This window comes from Bacillus rossius, chromosome 1 (assembly GCF_032445375.1).
Source record: "Bacillus rossius redtenbacheri isolate Brsri chromosome 1, Brsri_v3, whole genome shotgun sequence".
NCBI lineage: Eukaryota > Metazoa > Arthropoda > Insecta > Phasmatodea > Bacillidae > Bacillus > Bacillus rossius.
The window spans coordinates 129,608,401-129,630,196 of NC_086330.1; the positions used below are offsets into that span (position 1 = coordinate 129,608,401).

The 21,796-nt window shown below is 37.9% G+C and overlaps 1 protein-coding gene across 2 annotated transcripts in view; it reads right to left on the reverse strand.

Moving 5' to 3' along the window:
* The window catches only part of LOC134546140 (potassium voltage-gated channel protein Shaker), a 263,221-nt gene that overhangs the window by 163,498 nt on the left and 77,927 nt on the right, over window positions 1–21,796 (reverse strand). The gene's annotated exons all lie outside the window — the stretch shown is intronic.

A 21,796-nucleotide genomic window follows, 5' to 3' on the forward strand; every position in this document is an offset into this window, starting at 1 on the left:
TACAATTACACGAAAGCAATTGTATCGATACAAAAAAAATTCGCGGTAATACTGGGTACGGATTCTTGCCCGGGCATTTATTCCTTGTGTTGTCCCAGTACCTTCAATAGTTAAAATTTATTTGTAAACGGTTCCCTGAATAGCTTTTCATGTTTAACTGCGCGTATTAATACGCATAATAAAACAAAATAAATTCCAATTGTTAAAAATTTAGATACATTTTCTATGGTTCAAACATTTATGCATGTATATAAATTAAAATTTTAATATATGCGCCAATTTTCGTAAGAGTTTTAGATATAGAAAAAAACTTAGCAATGTGATAAATAATTCAACAATATTTTTCTTATAGTACCACATACCAATTATTGGTGATTGGTTTCCAAAGGAATATTTTGTAAAAGTACAAAACCTTTTTTTTTGTACGCCACAGCGGCGTCATTAGAAAGATACCTGTGAAATAACGGAAATCTTCCGTAGGGCAAAATTTCACAGATGGACGTCCGGGTTTATCCTTCATGGGTGAAAGAGGAAAGTTCAAGAAGTTCAGCCGATAGTATAGAACGTGACATTGCGTCAATTGGCCTAGATATGTATAGTGAATTCAAGAAATATGCCTCAGAGTAATGTTCGAAACCATTAAGCTTCATTGTGATCCGTGGTAAGACAATTATGGTTCAGCAAAGACTCTCCGTTAAAGGCTATTTATTAAATTGTCTATTAATAAATACCGGTATGCATTTATAAAAAAAATCGAGTTCTTCTGTGTGTTAAAACACTGTAACATTTTTTTTTTCGTGATTGGTTGACTTTCTTTCAGTTGCACGTCTACTGCCAGCAGACGAATTACAGAATATGTGTGCGGAAGCAAACACGTTCTGAATTGCCCGGCGAAAAAAAAAAGCAATGGCTTCTCTTGCAGACGGCCGCCAAATACAAGGAAGAAAACACTTGATTGGGCATAACTTGTTGTAATCTATTGAGCGATCTTTGTTTTATATTTTTTAATTTTTTTTTGGGGGGGGGGGGGGGACTCTGCATATATTTATTACGTGAAAATATATATCACCACCTCAAGGGGTTAAGGCCTCCCAATGTTAAAATTTCAAATATTTTTATACCACTTACAGTAAAGGGGCCGTTCTAATTTTTTTGGTTTGACATGGCATAGGAATTAGCTTTGGAACTTCCTGAAGTCAACCGTTGTGGACTGGTGGGATTTTTATGACAGTTGTATTTGTTTCCTCGTGGTGCGTAAAGACTAGAGCATGTTTGTAAATATGTGATTGCAACAAGGTATAGAAGGTCGGGGAGATATGATTCATGCCTTGACATGTCAAAGATTAAGATAAAGACATCAAAATTAGAATCATAGGACAAAGAAAGAATAATTGAAAATGGTGGGATATAATGTCACTTAAACACAGAATTTTCGGCACGTAACATTGAATAACTGAATAATGAATGTAAAGACAGGTGTGAAGAAGTTGAATTTCAGTCATGGTTTGTTAAAATTCTTCAGCACTTAAGTTGAAATAATTACTATAAACTTGGAAATTCGCGTTTTGTTCTAGTTCCAGGTTATAATCCACATATCTGTGCATAATGATGTCAGTGTCAATGTTCATTGACTTCTGCCACATATCACTTTCTCTTCTGGTCGCACATGATTCAGTAACATAGGTTTTAAGTGTTTCTCATTACCTCATATTTCTTCAATGCAGGTCAAATAATCTGTGCTCAGTGACACGTGTTATTCAGAGTAAAAACACTTGCAATCTATGACGTGTTTAATGCTATGCTTGCAGTCTTCATTAATGGGCATTTACCATATCTTTCCTACGCACGATTCCATTAATCAGCGTTCTCCTTGTTTCAGTGTGTTCTGTTGCCAGATATACGCCATAGAGCACGAACGTTTTAGGCATAACTTTATTATGAAATAATTATTTTTTTAAATATATCCGAAACATTGTATTTTATTATGGGAAATTTGGATTTCATCAAGAGAGTCAGTTCCCTGACAATATTTTGTTTTCATTTCTAAGGGGAAGCAACTGTAAGACGCCGTCTTGTTCCCAGCCGTTTATGTTAAATTGTTTGATATCATTATATTATAATACCAATTTTGGTTCTGCTCGAGCATGATGGTGATCGTTCTATTTGCGTTTTATTGGGTGTAGGTTACACAAACGGTGACAGCACTATGCTTGCAGAGGCAGGATGATTCCGCGATGGTTTACCATTGCCTTCCGCAGGCACAAACACCCAGTACTGAACACAAGGAGAAGGGTTGATAATCCTCTCCCCAACCAGGAAACGAACCTGGGGCCTTGGCCCACCAGCCAGACACGCTAGCGGCAAGGACACGTAGGCTGACTGTTATAGCATATACTTTTATATACTTTTATGGAATGCTTGTTATTAATAGTTACAGACTGCTACAAATAATTTTTCCTGTGAAATTATCATTGGAATTTAGAATTTAACTATATTTTTCTTTCATTTATAATTATAATTATTATTTGTAAAAAAAAAAAGTGAGCGAGTATTTCAGTACTCACCAGTGATAAGTTACATCTATAGGTAAAGAGCAAATTCATACGTTCTCATGTTGCAAATACTATTATCATACAAAACTCGGACACGAAAATTAACGCAAAATTATTTGAAATAATGCCGAGTTTGATAAATACACAAGCAAATTGTGTTTCCAACTACGTTTCTTGACGTGAATCACACGTAGTTTACAATCCCGCTGCTAGAATTAGCTGCCGGAGCAGCTACGTGCCACGAATAATTCCATTTGCAGACAGAAATTTTAAAGTATAATGAAACGGCTCCGATAAAAACGAAATAGACTAGAAAAAAATTACTATAGATCGGTTTGGATCTTATTTTCGACAAGGAAGTTCATTAAACTATTGCCCATCTTGTTAAATTAATTAAACGGTGATTAATATCAAGTTTCCCTTTAATTTTGTGAACAATGGTTAGCGCAATTCGTCATAGAAAGTACCACCATATATTACACATTTACGTTACTTTACTTTCGTTCCATTCACGAAATTACTCCTATCAAATGCCGTATAACGAGAGCTAAGATGTTACACAACAAAATTATTTCATGGTTTAGAAAAATAAAAAAAATAAATCATACAAAAATTAAAAAGTTTAAAAAACTTTTAACATACGATATTATAAAAATATATTTAATTTAATAAATCTGGTAGTATCAATATCTTCTGTACTACAAACTAAGAGTCTCTATAGACTCTCACAGAGAACTCTTACCAGATAAAAATCTAGCTGGTCAATTATAATTTCGTAAGTATTTGGACACGAGACTAGAATAACTAATATTTTGGTTTTTGTACTGAACGTGGCACCTACTGGCGTTACTGACAACACTGTTAGAAAGTAAATTTAGATGCTTTTCAACGACGAATATGCATGAAATAAACGAAATGTTCTTCGTAGTTCCAGATTACTGTATCTTCATTGAATGTACGCCGGATTCTGACCTATATATGTAAATATCTTAGTTCTCGGTGTACGGCATTTGGTAAGAGTAATTTCCAGAAAATGGAACGGAAGTTGATGAACAGAAATGTGACACCAAGATGGCGGATCCCCGTGTAGCAACATAAACACGTCTATAGTAACTTTCATAAACATTAGGGTGCATACCAAACGTATTGGTGTGCCAAAAGAACCTTTATGATAGTGAAACTATCCTGGAATATATTTGGTTAGCTAAAATAGTCATAGTAAAAAGTAATAACCAGTTAAAGAAAACATAAGAAACATGGCGTTGCACTGCAATAATACATTTTCTCCTAATTTCCCAAAAGGTTTAGCAGCACAGCGGTAGAGCGCGCGCTTGTTAATCTCTAGGGATGTGGTTAAAATATCTCACTGGAAAACCAATTTACTAACAGGATAATCAAGCACTTAATAGAAGAGTTTTTCGCTGTGGACGTAAAATTTTAGAAGTTTCTGTTAAATTATACTTTCTAAATTATTTTATTTTAAATGTTCTCAGTAATTAAACATAGTTCACGCGAATACTCGAAGATATCCATTAATCTGCGAAAATTCCCGGATAATTTTAACCAGAGTTATTTCGTACATTTTAGGTGAAAAAAATGTTCAACACTGCTGTCCCGGGACTGTTCAGACGCTTTGGGCCCGTTCTACAATGGAACGGAAACGGATCACGTAAACGGAGATGTATCTCACGGAGCATTTCACTATTCCGTTTACTGCTTCCACGTTACACGGAAACTTAACAAATGGCATCCCATTAGATTCCATTTCAATGTTACCAAACATTAATTTAATTTTTTTAAAATATTATGCTTCTAAATTAGAACGGGCGGTATTTACGCATGTAATAAAAATAATGTGGAAGTAATAATAGAAAATTAGATATATTTATACTTGAAACTATTTTTAACTTATTCAGAATGGCTACTGCCGTAACCAAATAGGCTACTCGGCTTCTATTGGTCGCACGGAGCAACGTAAACGGAAGAGCCCCAGCGTTGACGAGCTAATACGTAAAGGGTCCTTCTCCTTCTGCGTACTGCTGTAGAGACTTTGTTCCGGGAGACCCGCCTCTGTTTACGTGATCAGTTTCCGCGTCGCCGCAGAACGGACGTCACTCCGTCGCTCCGGCGGGTCGTGGGACCCTGGGCAGGCGGCCAACCGGAACTCCGCGTCTGTCCTCGTGGCCTGCGTGTCCTCCCCCCCCCCCCCTGCTCCCATCATCACGAGTCGCCCGTCTGTCGGTGCCTCGCTCGGAGACGTTCCGAGTCCAAGCACGCAGCTGCAAGCACCCATTCCGTCGTGCGCTTCAGCAGTTTCGAAGGCCACTATATATGATATTAGCTACTAAACAGCTCGTGAACATTACATATAGATTACAATAAATGTACGTAATCCCAGCAAAACAAATTAATTGGAAAATAGCAAAATTTTTACAAACATTTGAATTTATGACAATCTTAAATTTACACCTTTGTTTTGTAAGTTAAGGTCATTATATATATGTAAGTATGCATTTGTTGAAACATTCCAAAAAAAATATTTAAATATTTCACTAGTCATTTAACCACGAAAGAGTTTGATGAAATAAGACCTACAGAATGCTTTTCAAAATGGCGACCATTCTTTACCTTAAAGTACACCAAAATAACACACATTCCTTTACTTGAACACCTGGATCCCTTCACATCCAATTCAGAAAGCCCTAAAGAAGTCACCTGCACGTGACAAGTACATAGAAGTATATGCACTTTTAGGAGAACCCGGAAGTAGTATAGGATAGCCGGTCCGAGGACACGGGTTCTGGGTGTGGAGCCGAGAGCCGAGCCACACCCATGACATCATGACTATCTGTGACGTCACGGCGGCCATCTTGGATGAGTGTAACGGGACATAGCGTAACGGGACAAGTTTGACCTTGACCTTTGACCCTCAAAATTCGCCAAAATTGGGCAAAAATTGCCCAAAATTCCTCAAAATTTCCATTTCTGTGGAAAAACATTCCTCCAAAAAATCTCAAAAAATTCCACAATTCAAAAATTCCCGTTTTCGAGAGAAAAATTCCCGTTTCGAGGGAAAATTTCCCGTTTTTAGTCCTTAAAAATCCCAGCGGCTAGAAATGTCCATATGTAGGCTTAAGCATCCATGTCTACAGCCTACGATAAGCCTCTGACGTCATCATGGATTATGACGTCACCGTTGCAATTTCCGTTACGGCCGCCATCTTTAACTTTTTTATTTATTATCCGATTTTAATGAATTTTTTTTAAAAATTATAAAAAAATTAAATAATAAAATTTTTAATAAAAAATATTTAAAAAATATACTTTTACGACACGGAGTTTGGAGTCCTCGGTTCTAACCTGGTGAGGGCAAAAAAAAATTAAAAATGGCGACAGGCTCCTTCCTCAATGGTGGGTGCTAGCAGACTGACTCCCACCACTTTTTTCAAAGCATATATATCGTCATCTAGTATGACGTCATGTCCGCCATCTTGTCTTCGATGCTGGAAGCCATCATAATTGTATCGTCGGCTAGAGTGTGCTGATGCCATGTTAGTTTAATTCTTACCCGCTAGAGTGCAGTAAACATTTATTACCGAGGTGCCCCCGCCATCTTGAAAATCCGTAATTATTTAGCTACAAATTCGGGAAAAGTTCCAAAATTCATTAAAAAAATCACTCATTAATTTACATATTGATTCGATCGATTCCCGTCCTCGGTTCGATACCCGATCGATGCAATAATGTTTAATTTTATGTAAAAAATAATAATTTCAATAAACCATGTTCAACATTCGTAAAGAGACTCTAAATCCTCTACTACCATCATCCTATCAGACGTCAAGACCACCATATTGGAAATTCGTAATTTTAATGCTAGAGAGGCGGGAAAAAGTTCCAAATTCATTAAATAAATTTGTAATATATATACTGATTGATTGGATCGACTAAGGTCCTTGGTTCGATCCCTGACCGATACAAAACAACTTTAATTTAAAAAAATACTAAAAAAGTGTTAGGTTTGAGAAAATAAAAACAACACAAGTCCTTTTAAAAAATTTTTTATTACATACATACTACACTACTACAGGTACAAAAAAACACTGACAAATTACTAAAGCCTTTTGGATTCCTCGATTCAAACAGTCTTCTTATTGTACGGACTAAGACTTTTACATGACTTTAAATGTCTATCCGATCCGTTCATCACCACAGCCAGAGACGGACTGAAGTTCATATCACTCATATAGTCTCATTAGCCGGTACAACACATGAGTCAAATCAATAACCATGTTCATTATACGTCTCGGAGCATTTTTTATAATGACGATGTAAGCTATCGAGACGTGAAATTAGTTTATTGCACTTATTGCACTGAAATTGTATTCTTTGAACATTATTAGAACAACCGCTTCTTTCATGTCTGCGAGCATTTGAGGTGATAGTAAATGACGCACCACAGTATTTGCACTGATGCGAAGTACGCTCTTCATTAATTGAAGTATTCAATGATGATGAAACTTCAGTTGATGGTGGAACAGCACATATCGAAGTCTCCTCCAGTGTTGTCAAGGCGTTGCCAACGGGATCTGCTCCAACATCGTCGACGCCGACGTCAAGGTTCCCGCAGTCGATGGTACAACCTCCATCGAGTTCGTCGTTAAAGTCGGTAAAGATGCCATCGAGTTCGCAAGAACAGGCAATTACGCGACTTATGCACCAGAAGAAAAAACTAGGTGATCCGTACACCGTCGACGGCAGTAACAAACTAAGCGTACTGCTGTCTAGGACTCGTTTATATACATTAACCGGTTTGAATAATACGCTAGTCAAATCAAGAACAATTTACTAAAATACTAGAGTCAAAACAACATTTAAAAAAATAGAAGCACCGACAACGAAAAGGCAGCACATTTGGAAGCACCGACAACGAAAAGCCAGCACATTTGGAAGCACCATCATCGAAAAGGTGGCACATTTGTCATTGGCTCCAATATTCATTGGCTCCAATATTCATTGGTTCCATCAGTCTATTGATTCTATCAGTCTAGTGACTCCAACAGTCATTGACACCAACAGCCTTTTTCTTCATCAGCTCCAATGATATTTGGCTAGAATGCTACGAGTCTAAGAGACTATGAGGCTACAATTCCACGAGTGTACAAGACTCCTCCAACTACCTTCAAGTGTATAAAGCTCCAAATGCTCCATCAGCTCCAACACGTAATGTACGCAATGTACGCGCAATACATGCAATTTACACACAATAAATGTAAATGATTACACAGTACACACAGGAAACGGAATGTACACACAGTACACACAGGAAACGGAACGTACACACAGTACACACAGGAAACGGAACGTACACACAGTACACACAGGAAACTAAACGTACACACAGTACACACAGGAAACTGAACGTACACACAGTACACACAGGAAACTGAACGTACACACAGTACACACAGGAAACGGAACGTACACACAGTACACACAGGAAACGGAACGTACACACAGTACACACAGGAAACTGAACGTACACACAGTACACACAGGAAACGGAACGTACACACAGTACACACAGGAAACGGAACGTACACACAGTACACACAGGAAACGGAACGTACACACAGTACACACAGGAAACGGAACGTACACACAGTACACACAGAAAACGGAACGTACACACAGTACACACAGGAAACGGAACGTACACACAGTACACACAGGAAACGGAACGTACACACAGTACACACAGGAAACGGAACGTACACACAGTACACACAGGAAACGGAACGTACACACAGTACACACAGGAAACGTAATGATCACACATACAGTAGCGGAAACACACACAGGCTTAGTTGGAAATCAGAATACAAGAAATAAAAAAACATTAAATTTTAACTTTCAATATTTTATTACTTCTCAACATTACACAAATACAAGTAAAACAAGCCATTATTGTATGTAGCCAGCATTCCTCAGTTCCTTGAGTATGAAGGATATTTCTTTGATGCACGAATAGTTTCCTGCACAAAGCGAACCATGTAGAAGTCTTAGCCGGTCAACCAATATGTTTGGATCTTTCCATGATGTGTAATCATTCTCTTCTACCACCATCTTCCTTGCACCTTTATAATAAATATTATGATCTCTGGTGTCTTCCGTTTTACCACCAACCTCAGGGTAACTTTCATGTTTGAGACGGTGATCATCACAAGCTTGATCAGATTTATTTAATATATCACGTCGTTTCCACCGTTTCGGTCTCAGGACATCGCCACATTCTTCGATCTTGACAGCTCTAGGTGCTTCATCACAGTCTATGCCTTTGTCAACAGCCTCAGAGTCACTGTAACAATCACTGTAGAAGACATCCTCTTCACCCAGATTACCGTATGAATTCGCTATCGATGATGTCGAAGTGTCTTCATCGTCTTCATGCTTCCTTTTTAGGAGTCCATCATTTTTACAAAGAATGGAGGATCTACTGAATATAGGCTTGAATGTATTCTCACTTTTCACGGTGTTGATACTTCCATTAGTTTCAGTCTTCCCGAAGCCATTAGCATCCTTCAATTTATGTTCTTCCTCACGATCGGGTGAGCTAATACCATCACGCTCAGGACAAGGAAAATTATTGTCATAATGCAGATCACTCTTCTTTAGCCTAGTGGATCCATCGGTGTCCTCTATGCCGTAAGTAGTCTTGACTTTACATGTTTTACCATGTCTTTTTAAGCTGTCAATTCGTGTTAACAACCTGCTACAACGATTACAGCTTAACATGTTGCGTAGTGGGTTTCTAGCACAATCATTCTTCTCATGACGTCTAGCATTCCTTCTCATGACAAAATCCTTGTCACAGTATCTACAGCGGCTTCCTTCCGATTCAGCTATAGATATCAAACCACGATCCATGATAGCTTCTGTGACTAATGTTAGATACAAACTGTCAGTTTTCTCCAATTGGAACCATTTCTTAAATAGAGTTTTTGAAATATTTCATCAGCGAGAGTTAAGTTATCTAATGCAAAACAAATTGATGCAAGTAGTTCTGGCTGTCGTCAACAGATGTCGTCACGTGTTGCTTTCAAGTAAATAATATCTATTTCATTAATGTGGGATGCGGAACGCTCACTATCGATCGCAAAGGGAGGTCGGCTTCGATAGTCTCCAAGGAGAAAAAAGTTCGTCCTTCCTGCTAGTGCTTCTCAGATTTCTCACGGTCTGCCATCTTGGATTACGTCGTCACGACGGCCATCTTGGATGGGTGTGACCTTGACCTTTGAACGAAACCGCAGGAATGATCGCAAGCACACGGATTTACCATCAAAATATTGATAAGAATAATCAGGAGCACACGGAAAAAACCATCATAATATTGGCAAGAATAATCAGGAGCACACGGAGAAAACTGCCACAAGTTTTCTTTGATATCATTAAAAAAAAATTAAAAAAAAATAAAAAAACGAAAAAAAAAATTCAAACATTCTGCTAGCTTGTGAACTTCTCATTGTTGAGCAAAGATAGAGTTCTAGTACAAGCCAGATTGTTTATGTTTTTTATTTTATTTTTTTACATGGTTCGCTTTGTGCAGGAAACTATTCGTGCATCAAAGAAATATCCTTCATACTCAAGGAACTGAGGAATGCTGGCTACATACAATAATGGCTTGTTTTACTTGTATTTGTGTAATGTTGAGAAGTAATAAAATATTGAAAGTTAAAATTTAATGTTTTTTTATTTCTTGTATTCTGATTTCCAACTAAGCCTGTGTGTGTTTCCGCTACTGTATGTGTGATCATTACGTTTCCTGTGTGTACTGTGTGTACGTTCCGTTTCCTGTGTGTACTGTGTGTACGTTCCGTTTCCTGTGTGTACTGTGTGTACGTTCCGTTTCCTGTGTGTACTGTGTGTACGTTCCGTTTTCTGTGTGTACTGTGTGTACGTTCCGTTTCCTGTGTGTACTGTGTGTACGTTCCGTTTCCTGTGTGTACTGTGTGTACGTTCCGTTTCCTGTGTGTACTGTGTGTACGTTCCGTTTCCTGTGTGTACGTTCAGTTTCCTGTGTGTACTGTGTGTACGTTCCGTTTCCTGTGTGTACTGTGTGTACGTTCCGTTTCCTGTGTGTACTGTGTGTACGTTCAGTTTCCTGTGTGTACTGTGTGTACGTTCAGTTTCCTGTGTGTACTGTGTGTACGTTTAGTTTCCTGTGTGTACTGTGTGTACGTTCCGTTTCCTGTGTGTACTGTGTGTACGTTCCGTTTCCTGTGTGTACTGTGTGTACATTCCGTTTCCTGTGTGTACTGTGTAATCATTTACATTTATTGTGTGTAAATTGCATGTATTGCGCGTACATTGCGTACATTACGTGTTGGAGCTGATGGAGCATTTGGAGCTTTATACACTTGAAGGTAGTTGGAGGAGTCTTGTACACTCGTGGAATTGTAGCCTCATAGTCTCTTAGACTCGTAGCATTCTAGCCAAATATCATTGGAGCTGATGAAGAAAAAGGCTGTTGGTGTCAATGACTGTTGGAGTCACTAGACTGATAGAATCAATAGACTGATGGAACCAATGAATATTGGAGCCAATGAATATTGGAGCCAATGACAAAAATGCCACCTTTTCGATGATGGTGCTTCCAAATGTGCTGCCTTTTCGTTGTCGGTGCTTCCAAATGTGCTGCCTTTTCGTTGTCGGTGCTTCTATTTTTTTAAATGTTGTTTTGACTCTAGTATTTTAGTAAATTGTTCTTGATTTGACTAGCGTATTATTCAAACCGGTTAATGTATATAAACGAGTCCTAGACAGCAGTACGCTTAGTTTGTTACTGCCGTCGACGGTGTACGGATCACCTAGTTTTTTCTTCTGGTGCATAAGTCGCGTAATTGCCTGTTCTTGCGAACTCGATGGCATCTTTACCGACTTTAACGACGAACTCGATGGAGGTTGTACCATCGACTGCGGGAACCTTGACGTCGGCGTCGACGATGTTGGAGCAGATCCCGTTGGCAACGCCTTGACAACACTGGAGGAGACTTCGATATGTGCTGTTCCACCATCAACTGAAGTTTCATCATCATTGAATACTTCAATTAATGAAGAGCGTACTTCGCATCAGTGCAAATACTGTGGTGCGTCATTTACTATCACCTCAAATGCTCGCAGACATGAAAGAAGCGGTTGTTCTAATAATGTTCAAAGAATACAATTTCAGTGCAATAAGTGCAATAAACTAATTTCACGTCTCGATAGCTTACATCGTCATTATAAAAAATGCTCCGAGACGTATAATGAACATGGTTATTGATTTGACTCATGTGTTGTACCGGCTAATGAGACTATATGAGTGATATGAACTTCAGTCCGTCTCTGGCTGTGGTGATGAACGGATCGGATAGACATTTAAAGTCATGTAAAAGTCTTAGTCCGTACAATAAGAAGACTGTTTGAATCGAGGAATCCAAAAGGCTTTAGTAATTTGTCAGTGTTTTTTTGTACCTGTAGTAGTGTAGTATGTATGTAATAAAAATTTTTTTAAAAGGACTTGTGTTGTTTTTATTTTCTCAAACCTAACACTTTTTTAGTATTTTTTAAAATTAAAGTTGTTTTGTATCGGTCAGGGATCGAACCAAGGACCTTAGTCGATCCAATCAATCAGTATATATATTACAAATTTATTTAATGAATTTGGAACTTTTTCCCGCCTCTCTAGCATTAAAATTACGAATTTCCAATATGGTGGTCTTGACGTCTGATAGGATGATGGTAGTAGAGGATTTAGAGTCTCTTTACGAATGTTGAACATGGTTTATTGAAATTATTATTTTTTACATAAAATTAAACATTATTGCATCGATCGGGTATCGAACCGAGGACGGGAATCGATCGAATCAATATGTAAATTAATGAGTGATTTTTTTAATGAATTTTGGAACTTTTCCCGAATTTGTAGCTAAATAATTACGGATTTTCAAGATGGCGGCCAAATTTCAAGATGGCGGGGGCACCTCGGTAATAAATGTTTACTGCACTCTAGCGGGTAAGAATTAAACTAACATGGCATCAGCACACTCTAGCCGACGATACAATTATGATGGCTTCCAGCATCGAAGACAAGATGGCGGACATGACGTCATACTAGATGACGATATATATGCTTTGAAAAAAGTGGTGGGAGTCAGTCTGCTAGCACCCACCATTGAGGAAGGAGCCTGTCGCCATTTTTAATTTTTTTTGCCCTCACCAGGTTAGAACCGAGGACTCCAAACTCCGTGTCGTAAAAGTATATTTTTTAAATATTTTTTATTAAAAATTTTATTATTTAATTTTTTTATAATTTTTAAAAAAATTTCATTAAAATCGGATAATAAATAAAAAAGTTAAAGATGGCGGCCGTAACGGAAATTGCAACGGTGACGTCATAATCCATGATGACGTCAGAGGCTTATCGTAGGCTGTAGACATGGATGCTTAAGCCTACATATGGACATTTCTAGCCGCTGGGATTTTTAAGGACTAAAAACGGGAAATTTTCCCTCGAAACGGGAATTTTTCTCTCGAAAACGGGAATTTTTGAATTGTGGAATTTTTTGAGATTTTTTGGAGGAATGTTTTTCCACAGAAATGGAAATTTTGAGGAATTTTGGGCAATTTTTGCCCAATTTTGGCGAATTTTGAGGGTCAAAGGTCAAGGTCAAACTTGTCCCGTTACGCTATGTCCCGTTACACTCATCCAAGATGGCCGCCGTGACGTCACAGATAGTCATGATGTCATGGGTGTGGCTCGGCTCTCGGCTCCACACCCAGAACCCGTGTCCTCGGACCGGCTATCCTATACTACTCCCGGATACGGCGTTAACGGAAACAAAATGTACAGTCTGGGCAACGATATGTTGCACCCATGCACTATTGTCGTCTGAAAAAGTCACTGAAATGAAACTTTAAAGTGTTAGATGAATTTTTCGAGTTATAAAACCTAAGGTCTCTTTTATATAATCACTTCAATATAAATTTACATAATTTCAAAAATAAATTACTAACTTCGTGCATTATTTTTTCAGTTACTGATATTTATATCCAAACAAACAAAAATAACCATAATATACTAGATCATGATATTTTTGAAAAATAGCATGAAAAAAAAAGTAGGGACGCATTTTCGAACTAAAAAGTTTTTTTCAGCATTTTTCCGGAGCCATTTCGGGAAAATCGCAGAAAACGACTTCAGAATTGCTGGACCTAGAGCCAAGCACGTGTTCTCTGGAGATAGCTGCTTCATCTCGTAAAAAACGCCCTTGTAAGCATCATCTAGAAAACCCTTCAAATCGTTGGGAGTAAAGTTAGCTTCTTCGGCTGTTGTAGCATATCGTGTCAATGCGCAAGGCAGGGCATAGTATAGCTTGACCCTTGTTCATGATGGGGCATTGGCTTGATCGCTGCTCGAAACCCTTTATTTTCAGTGTAGGAAGCAAGAGGAAATAGTATTTGACGAAGAGGCTGTTCAAAGATTTGGTCTGTAGGGGTTATAACCCTTAATTTTCTTAAATACACCTCGACTCACTTTTACGGTTCGAAAATGGGAATTTTAGCGAATTCATATGGTGACGGAATAACTTTGAAATGTTAGTTTTGCAACTAGGCTTAAGTTTATGAACACGTTTTGGAGAGCTTGAGACCAATTATAAATCCGAAACTACAGGATAATGAAGGATTCATGTATGTACACTTCATACAAGAGTTGTAGTGGTTTTGACGACAAACGAAATTATTTTTTATTGAAAAGATAAACGAGGTCTAACACTTAGATTATTGATCTCGTTCAAAACCATTAGTATAATAAAGCTGAAGATTTTTTTAAAGAAAGAAATGAAGTGTATATATAAACATTTTAACTATCTGTAACATTTAAATCATAATAATCGTTCTTAACCTATGCATAATATTCGGACAATCTTCCATTACTGCAAGGAATTGTAGCTTCCTCAGTTTAATTACCCGTTACGCTATAACACATATAACTGATTAATTGAATCATTCATTCGAACAACGTTGTAAGCAACAATTTTATTGAAATTGGGTAAAATATGGGATAACGTTATATCTTTATCCTGCATGCAATGGGAGACTGTGTTCTTACTGGAAATAACAAGTGTCACTATGATGAATATTTAAAATGACTGTTTAGTAGAACAAAGCTGTAACTGCAAGCAATGTGGCTGACTCTGTTGTTGTGTCTATGAAAAACGCGATAAAAAAGTCTAAATAAAGGCAATAGACGTAAAGTAATCTTGGTAATTGAAAAGATAAAAGACAAAAGGCATTGGAAGACAGCATACGCCCATATACTAAAAAAAAAAAACCTTTTCCCAAATAACTACCACCTAGTGGGGTAAGTACAACAACGTCGTAAGCGATACTTATGTATACAATGCTTAAAGTTATTAACTAATTTTTCCGTATTGAATTTACCGATGTAAAATATTTATAACACATTTTTATCTGATATTATGGTGAAATATCATGATTATAAGGAAATTTTATTTTAAAATATAGGCACAATGATATTCTTAGCAATTTAGCTGTTGTCGCATTGATATTAATTGAAAACCGATTTAATATTCTTGATAAAAAATTGGTCTAAACTAGACGAACATGTCAAATAAGCTTTCATGTACTAAATGTATTCTCTATTTATAATTTATACCGATTTTACAGAAGTAGTATGTAAAAGGGGCTCCGGGGACAGGCTTCAGGCTGTGGAGCTTGAGCCAGGTCAATGACCGATTGCTCTGACGTCACGGCGGCCATATTGGATGACCGTGACCGTGACCTTGACCTTTGACCTTGACCTAGACCCCGGTGGCCATATTGGATCCGCCATCTTGGATCTTTCATATGGGGTGACGTCATTTTGTTTTCTCGAACATTCCGGCATATTGTCATAATTCAAAATGGCGGAAAAGAAAATGCCGGAATGTTCGATAAAACAAAATGACGTTATCCAAGATGGCGGATCCAAAATGGCCGCCAGGGTCAAGGTCAAAGGTCACGGTCATACAAAATGGCCGCCGTGACGTCAGAGTAATCGGTCATTTACCCAGCTCAAGCTCCACAGCCTGAAGCCTGTCCCCGGAGCCCCTTTTATATACTACTTACAGAGTTTGATGTTTATGTATTTTTTTAGTTAGTTAAGTATGTCATCGCAAGAATTTGTACGGGAATGTACATGCTAATAGTGAAAGAGGAATTGGGAACATAAATGGCCCCGTAGGAATATTTCAGCTTTTCCAGTTTTATCTGGGATATCTTTACTAATCAAGGGTGCTAAAAATGATACTCTGTTGGACATGTCCTGCTGGAACGAAGAGTTTCTATGAAAGGTTAGCCTACTAAGTAATTAATATTTTGCACTCCGGTGTTAAGTTTAATAGTTTTTGTAGTTTTCAATAAAGATAATGATCTGTCTTAACAAGTTGTAGTGCAACGCAAAATATTTTCTAATGAATATCAGGCACTATATTTCTCTAGAATTTTGAAATTACTGTACTTATAGGTATTCGGTTTCGCTTAAGTATTTTTTTTTTTACTTTTCAAACTGACTGCTCTGTTAAATTTGTTAAAACGATTTCAGGTAATATCGTTAGTGCTGTATTTAAGATGAACTAATTTGTAACTAGCAATATACAACGTTGTTCCTGCTCAAAGGGTTTTAATCTTGACATTCAACACGTTTACACAGTACTGTTTAATGATGGTGTTACTTATAGTATAAAAATATTAAAATTCAGAAATAATATTATTTAAGCATTAAAAGGTATTTTTTCTGTTCTGTAAAATTTACTATTTTGTTGGACACTGCGTTTTTTCGGTGAAAGATTATATTGTTAATAGGTTTTATTAATTTTATTATGATTATGTTTCTGCAATTTTTAACGGTAGATTTGTAAAACACTTAGTTTGGTGGGTGGGGGTGGGGGGTAACTTAATTAAAAAAAAAATTGAGCCTAACGTCTTGACAACAGCTAAATCCTTTAGTGACGGAAACACGCACTATAAAAGAGAGGGAAATTGGTGAAGCGATATGACACGGCCTACGTAAATGAATGATTGGAGCGCGTGGGAGCCAGTGTGGGTCTCCACTGCGCCACCGGGCCAGCCCCTCCCGCCGGCCGCACGTAGCTCCTCCTGGGCGCCGGGCCGCGGCAGTAGACTGTAGCGCGACGGGCTGGCTGGCATTGATCGCGTCCCAGCATCCTCCGCCCCCGCCCCTCCTCACCAGCCGCGCTCGAACCCGCACCCGTTACCCCTGGCAACGGCGCGACTCGCCGCACCCCGGCCGAGGACGAGGCGGGCCGAGCCGTCCGGCTCCCCCCCTCCCACCCCCCCCCCCCCCCCCCACCGCGTGACGTCACCGCAGTCGCGCCTGGGGCTGCCGCAACCCGCCACGCTCCTCGACCGTGCGTTAAGGCTACTACACGGCACCACGCGACACACTGTCTGGTGGTGGTAGACATGGCTGCTCCAACTTCGTCGCCAGAAGACTGTTTGATGGCTGCAGTGTTCTGAACATACATGGATATTTTAAAAAAAATGTGTGCGTGGAGTCCACGCGCGACAGAAGTGAAACTTCCTGCTTTTTAGTTATAGAGAGTGATAAATTACTAATATTTTTTAATAGAGCAAGATATAATAATTGAGAATAGTTAGGATGCGGGTATGATCTCAAATTAAATAACTCTTTTCCACACGAATAAATAAATTGTAGATTCTTTGAATAAAAATGTACTAATTTTTTCTCGTACATTAAAAATAAACTTTGATTTTAAATAATTCTTAAACTTGAAGCTAGCCAGTAGTTTATGCAACTTAACTAATTGTCCAAATGGACAATAGTCTGAAGTAGCTGTCTGGCATGTGAAAGTGACAACATGGCATACGAATAGGATCTACCTCAACGCTGCTTTCTTGAGCCACAGTCACCCACAACTACACTCCGATGGAGAAATATTCACGCCTCTTAGTTTAACTTCCATATTTACACACTCGTGGGTTCGTAACATAATATGGTGTCTGATTTAGTTAATCAAATAATAGTTCTTCACTAATAATTACCCATGTAAAAATAAACCGTGAAAAGCATTTTAGCAGCAGAAATATTTAGTTACTCAGCTAAAACACTGCTCCCATAACACTGTTTAACCATACTAATTTACACAAATAATTAATAATACATAAGTGAAAGAACAAATATATTCTTTCGAATAGACTATGTATGGCCCAAGCACGGTGCACAACAATAAGCTCAAACCCCGGGTGTTGCCCTCTGCCCAAGTCGAGTGGTGTCAGGCGCAGGCGGTCCTTACCGCTGCGACCCGCCTATCCCTGCAGCATGGCAGGGTTCACTGAGCCGCACACCGCCACGTGGAGCCCGCTCAAGGCTGCTCCAGAGATCACATACCGCGCCAACGGCCCCAGAGTGGGGAATCAACCGCGCACATGAAAGTGAGTTAGAGCGCAAATATGCTGCGTCATTTCTACCTTTTCCTGCCGTCTCTATCGGTTTCCCCACCACGTACCTATTTCCCTCCTCATCCGGTTGCCGCAACACATACTATTTACCCTCATGCGATCGGAATTCACGTAACGCTCGAAAATTGTTATCATCTCAGCATAGAAGTTTAACTTCAAAATGTTAACAAAAGCATGCCAAAGTTGTTTTTTTATTATATCTGACTCAGTATGGAGAGAATGCAAATCGATTAATTACGTTTAGTACAGGAGAAACTTATTTTATATAATTCATTTTTGAAGGAATATTTTCAGAGCAGTTCTATTTCAAGAATGTGGGAAAATAACGTAACTAAAATATGTTGTTGAGCTGTCGGGAAGCAATGTGTGATGTCGCGCCGTGTCGCGACATGTCGCGTCACGTCTTGTCTGATTCCGAGCGCACAGCCTAAAACTCTCATGCCAGGGGCATGTATTTTTTCCACGGAAAGATTTATAAACGAACTGAGAGTTAAAACACCGTAGCATCATCTATGATTCGAGATTGTTCACGTTTCTTTCAGGTGGATATATACTATTAGAACATCAATGACAGTAATTCAGTGCTGAAGCAAACGCGTCCTGAAGTGACTCGGTCAAATGCGGCAATGGCTTCTCTTGCAGACGGCTGCCAATTGCAAGAAATAAACCGTTGGGGTGGCCATGCCATGCCATAATGCAGCCACGAAAAAATACCTACCAAATTCTCATGCTAATTGACTCACAAATTTCGCGTTATTGTTTAGAAAGAGGCTGGAACGCATACCTTCGTTTAACTGCGTTCTCATTGCACATCTGGTAGTTTCGAAATAACAAGAATCCAATAAAAACATTCGAAAAATTTAAATCACCCAATAACAAGCAATCCGGATGTACAATAGACACCTACTTAATGACAGTCTTAAGTTACAATTGTTTGTAAAGAGGAGTGAAAATCGGCGGCTCCCACCCCGCGGTCGGCATGTGTACCTACATCTGTTGGCAAGCCACAGACCGATGGAATGATCACAACGTCATAAGGTCACCCACTTCGTTCCTCGTCGTGAAAATTCGTGCGGCCATATTTAGAAGATCTTGCCCATTTACTTACCAACACGTCGATCGTATGTTTTCTCCAGACACTTCACTTATCTTACGATGAATTTCAGCCGCTTCAACGCCTTTAGCACCAAGAAAACGAATCAATAGGTGGATACATTTTAAATACTAACAAACAAAGGTAAACACGGTCTAATATTTCCGTAATGGCGTCTGTGGTTTGCCAACAGATGAAGGTACACAGACCGCATGCGCGGAATGCCGACCGCAGCGCTGCAGTGGCCTAATTTCCAAACGGCACTTACTTAAAAAAACACCCCTTATACTTAGAGCCTATGTAACTGAATTACGGGTTATTAGGCAAGCCCTCAAGTTCTGGTCCTTCCTTGTACCAGGAGCCAATGGCAAATTCCCTAAATACTTTCTGACCGTATTACGCGTAACCTGGCGAGTAGGTGATACGTCGCAGCAGGTAATGAACATATGGCATCGATTTGAATTATGCACAATATTTCAAATTTTAAACGATTAATTTTTTGTATCGTACAATGTTCAATTTCCTTGTATTGATTCTACAAAAAAATAAAGTGGTTATTCCGACAGTTAATATTTTAAAAACAGCGCAATCTAAAACACTGTATTTTAATGGAAATAATCTGTTTAGTTAGACATATATATGTTAAATTAACTATAATTCACTCACGTATGAAGAAGTAATGCTAGATTTATCGAAAACCCTTAACGAACTCGCCAATTCTATAACTGTGTTGTAGGATGTTTGAAATATACCCGTTAACAAGGAACGTTTGAACACATTCGAAATCCATTTTCACAAAAAAAAGTTTCAGGATACGTGGAATCCATACTTTCAAGACATTTGACGTTTAGTAAACTTTTATTCAAAATTATTTTACATGGCCGAAATCTGCAATAATTTTAGTTGCTATGTCTTCCTTTCAACTGAAGGAAAATGCTTTTGAAGTTGTCACACATTTTAAACGATTAGATTATAGGGTATCCGCTAAGAGTCTAAAGGATAGATAGGTATACACGAAAATACTGGAGGCGTCTCGCTACCTTGCGCTTAGATGAGTCTGGACATTTGATTAAAGTGCCATTGTCGTCCTTATATGTTTATCCGAATAACAAAAGTTATAATCCAAGATAGATGACCCATTAAGACTGTTTGATACAGATCAATATTTTTTAAATTATTTCAACGATGTAAATATTACCTATATTAATTGAAATATAATAAAATATTAAGTGATGATTTTTTTATTTGCTGTCATAATTTTTTTTCCACATTTTGATGAACCTCTGTGTTTGTTGTGTTTATTAAAATTATAAGTTCAAATGAGAATTTTTTGCAGGTAAAAATATTTTTATATTTAAATTCAGTTAATGTATATAACAAAAAAACTCATTAAAGCTATTACACTGATATAAATTAAAGTCAATGTCGGTCCTTTTAACAAAGAATTCGCCTCAAACATACGAAGAGTTATTCGTAATTTCTAATAACTCGGTCTTGGTAGAAAGAACGCCCTATTTCAACTCGTGAGTTATGATTTTCGTTATAAACATGGTAAACACACACGTGGAAGATGTAACTGTGTTTTTTCAGTAGTCTTAAACAGTTTTTGAAGGTTTTGATTGTATAAAAAGATTATATTTGTGGATTCATTTGCGAAGTAAGTGAACTTAGTACCCGTAAATATTCTATGAAAATAAAGATAAATTTACGAATATCCCTGGAGAATTTTTAACCAGCGTTCTTCGTTAATTTAAGATGAAAATTTTTAACATTGTACTAATTAAAATATTCCGCATAACGTATATAAGGCAACAACTTTTTTTTGTGTCTGCTTCCCACATGACTGTGCCTAAGTCAAGAAGTGATTATGCGTACACAGTAGAAAGTGCGGTAAATTTTAGGGACTTTTCAATTTTACAACGAAGACTGGTCCTCTGATAAACGATTTCTTCTGAGTGCCAGATAACTAGAAACTGTATCTTCGTAGAAAATGCAACGTATTACAACTTCCGAATTTTGTGTAAACTAAGTAACCTAAACACACACGTGAAAGGAACAAGAAAGTTTGTGCTGCAGACTTGATAAGGTTTCGTATGTTTGCTTTACACTTTAATACGATTCTCGTAGATAATTTTCAAAGCAAGTAAACTCTTACTCAGAAACTTAAGAAAATATCATTAAAATTACGACTATCTACGAATCATTTTTAAACAGTGTTATATGTAAATTTAAGATGAAAAATTTTACAATTTTAACTGTGCATATTTCTCAAAATATGATTTTTAAAAATTTAGCCTCAATGTGAGCACATTTTAGTTGAATTACGTTCACAATTATACCAAAACTTTTCAGCTAAAGACTACTAGTTATTGAGGAAATAATTAAAAACATACGTTAATTTACACTATAAGGGAACATCGCATTGATTGTATAACTTTTTTTCCAATATCTTAACGTTTCGTTGTACTTTGAAAGTGTTAACGTGAAAAAAAAAAAAACACAATTTTACTCGTTTATGTCAGCGAGGATTTAAAGACGGAAGCACAGAATAAAACAGAGATTATGAATTCTTTTTCCAGACGTAGCCAATAGTATGAGGTATTCCAAG